The sequence below is a fragment of the Lepus europaeus genome, chromosome 10 (genome assembly GCF_033115175.1).
Source record: "Lepus europaeus isolate LE1 chromosome 10, mLepTim1.pri, whole genome shotgun sequence".
Taxonomy (NCBI): domain Eukaryota; kingdom Metazoa; phylum Chordata; class Mammalia; order Lagomorpha; family Leporidae; genus Lepus; species Lepus europaeus.
The window spans coordinates 82,856,866-82,860,379 of NC_084836.1; positions in this window are offsets into that span (position 1 = coordinate 82,856,866).

Below are 3,514 nucleotides of genomic sequence, written 5' to 3' on the forward strand. Positions count from 1 at the left end.
CTCTAACCTAGAATGGCATTTTGTGATCGGATCTTCACAAACGCGTTACTCAAACCTGACAACTGTTATTGTCCAGGTGACACACAAGCCTTTTGCTCAATCGGGGGGCTCTCCCCAGAGATTTCCTAAGGTCCCTTCTGTAGCTCAGTGACTGCAGAGGATCAGAAGGTGGAACTTCCAGCAGCAGCATGTGTTAGCTTAACTTTTAGGCTTCTGCTGCTCCAAGAGTCAGTTCTGCCTTCTATTTGTCAATTGATCGGTTTATTTTAAGGCTGTGTTTTTCTTTATGCACCAGATAGAAACCATGTATGTGTTTCTTTAAAAATAGAAGCTCCAACTACTCCCTCGCTTCACTTACTGGTTGAGGGGGTGGGTAGGTTATAATCAAATGTTTAATTGCTCAGGTGGAAAGCCCCAGTTGTTAAAACAAATTACCCTTCCGGTTGAGTCCTTGTAAAGCCAGTAGGCAAACTGGTTACCTAGAAACACAATGACTTATGACTAACCCTTGTTCTGTATTTACTAGGTCAACACATATAAAACCTTAGGCCCTATGCTGAAAAGTTTTCCTAGAAAGATAGTATGTTTACAGAGGTTGATGTTCTCAGACTATCAGAGCCTAACGGCTCCAGAGAATAAGCCAGGTCTAAGCAGGGAAAGAGCCCATCATTTTGGGGGAAAAACTTTTGAAAACTGGGGAGGCAGGTGTTCGGCATGGTGGTTAAGAGGGGTGAGAACTGTAAGCTGCTCCTTGGGATGCTTGCATCCTTTATCAGAATGCCAGTTTGAGTCCTGGCCACTCTGTCTCTGATCCAGCTCGCTGCTAATGTGCCTGGGTGCACAAGTGCTTGAGTCCCCGTCACCCATGTGGGAGGAATAAATGGAGCTGCTGGCTTCTGGATTCACCCTGGCCCAGACCCAGGTGTTGCAGGAATTTGGGGAATGAGCCATCAGATGGAAGATGTGTTACTCTCTTTCAAATAGATACTCTTTTTTTTTTTTTTTTAAGATTTATTTTTATTTTTTTGAAAGAGTTCCAGAGAGAGGTGGAGACAGAAAGAGAGGGGTCCCCCATCTGCTGGTTCAGTCCCCAGATGGCCACAATGGCCGGAGCTGGGCTGATCTCAAGCTAGGAGCCAGGAGCTTCTTCTGGATCTCCCACATGGGTACAGGGGCCCAAGCACTTGGGCCATCCTCCACAGCCTTCCCAGGAGCATTAGCGGGGAGCTGGATAGGAAATGGAGCAGCTGAGACTTGAATTTGCACCCATATGGGATGCTGGTGCTGCAGGCCAGGGTTTTAACCTGCTACAACACAGTGCTGCCCTCAAATAGATAAAATCTTAAAAAAAAAAAAAAGAAAGAAAGAAAGAAAGAAAGAAAAACTTACATCCCATTTCAGAATCCCTGGGTTGGAGTCCCAGCTCTGCTTCCAATCCAGCTTCCTGCTGATGCATACTTGCAAGGTACAGGTGATGGGTCAAATACTTGGGCCCTTGCTACTCACCTGGGAGACCTGTATTGAGTTCCAGGCTCCTGTTTTCAGCCTGGCCCAGCCCTGGTTGTTGTGCATATTTGGGGAGTGATCCAGTAAATAAAAGATATCTCTGACTTTTTTTTTTTTAAAGATCTATTTATTTATTTGAAAGTCAGAGTTACACAGAGAGAGGAGAAGCAAAGAGTTAGAGAGAGAAGTCTTCCATCCACTGGTTCACTCCCCAAATGACCGCAACAGCCAAAGCAGTGCCGATCCGAAGCCAGGAGCCAGGAGCTTCTTCCGAGTCTCCTAAGTGGGCGCAGGGGCCCAAGGACTTGGGCCATCTTCTTACTGCTTTCTCAGGCCATAGCAGAGAGCTGGATTGGAAGTGGAGCAGCCAGGACTCGAACCGGCGCCCATATGGGATGCCGGCACTTTAGGCCAGGGTGTTAACCCGCTGTGGCACAGCGCCGGCCCTGATATCTCAGACTTTTAAATAAGTTTTTTAAGAAACTGAAACTTGGGGGTTTTATGTCATAGCATAGCCGGCTGAGATACTATCTACAACGTTGACATCTCACATGGGCACTGATTTGAGACCCTGCTGCTTCATTTCCCATCCAGCTCCCAGATAATGTGCTTGGGGAAGCAGCAGAGGATGGCCCAAGCGCATGGGCCCTTGCACCCATGTTGGAGACCTGGAAGAAGCTCCTGGCTTTGGCCTGGCCCAGCCCTGGCCATTGCAGCCATTTGAGGAGCGAACCAGCAGGTGGAAGATCTCTGTGCCTCTCCTTCTCTTTCTCTGTTGCTCTTTCAAATAAATAAATCTTCAACAAATTAAAAAAAAAACCTGAAACTTGGTTCAGTGCCAGCATGGTTTTGTGAGCTGTGGAATGTATCAGGAATGCAGAGGAAAAGGAGTGCGGCTTGCTCTGATCATCTCTGGATCATCTCTCCAGACTGTAGGGCTGTGCTCTGCTCCAGAAAGGAAGCAAAAATCTTAACTACCCTTAATCGGACAGACTTGCCTTACTGTACATCTGCAGTTGCTTTTCACTGAAGTTTAGTGTGCTGTGTATCACTTAGGGGGAGGGGTGATACCCCAAAATCCAGTAACACATTGTCAGTTCTTGGAAAACTGTCTTTTTCTTCTCTTCTGTCTTAGGAGTGCTGGTGACTTTTCATTGTCAATCCCTCTCGGGACTGACACTGCTGTTAATGGGTGAGATCCGAGGAGTGTGGGAACTGGTGAGCCCTTGAGTGGTCCAAGGAGTGTACCTGCTTTGTTCTACCGACCGCAGCGCCTCCCTGGTCAGGCTCCCCTGAAGGCCCAGCTCATGGAACTCTTCAGGTCCCTGTTAGTTTGAGAGACTCCTGGGATGAAGTGATGGCTCTGAGGTGAATCTGGATCAACCCGATGGCAGAACTACATTAAAGTGCTATTTTGCTGGGTCTAGTCTCTTAAATTCTGAGAGGAGACTTTCACAGAACAGAATGGCAAAAAATCTGTTAGTACAGGCTTTGTCTTTGGCAATCCCAGGGCCTGAGGGTGTATGCTGAAGAGTACTGAATGAACGCAAAGGCCTCCCTCAGTCTCCTCTTGCCTGAATCTTCCTTTTGGTCAGGGGACCATGGTGGAGAGCTCTTCTTCTTCTTTTTTTAATTAAAGATTTTATTATTTATTTATTTGAAAGAGTTTTAGAGAAGGGGAGAGACAGAGAGAGAGATCTTCCAGCTGCTGGTTCACTCCCTAAATGGCCGCAACGGCAGGGCTGTGCCAGGCCAAAGCCAGGAGGCAGAAGCTTCTTCCAGGTCTCCCATGTAGGTCGTAGGGGCCCAAGTACTTGGGCCATCTTCCATTGCTCTTCCCAGGCCATTCACAGGGAGCTGGAAGGACACTTTCCTTTAGGCATTTACATGGAACACATCACCAAAGCTACTGGGCCAGTGGTCAAATTCTGAATTTAATGACAAAGTCCGGATAATTTCCCAGTTGTCAGAATTAGCCTATAAACACAGATTTAAATAAACAAAAGCA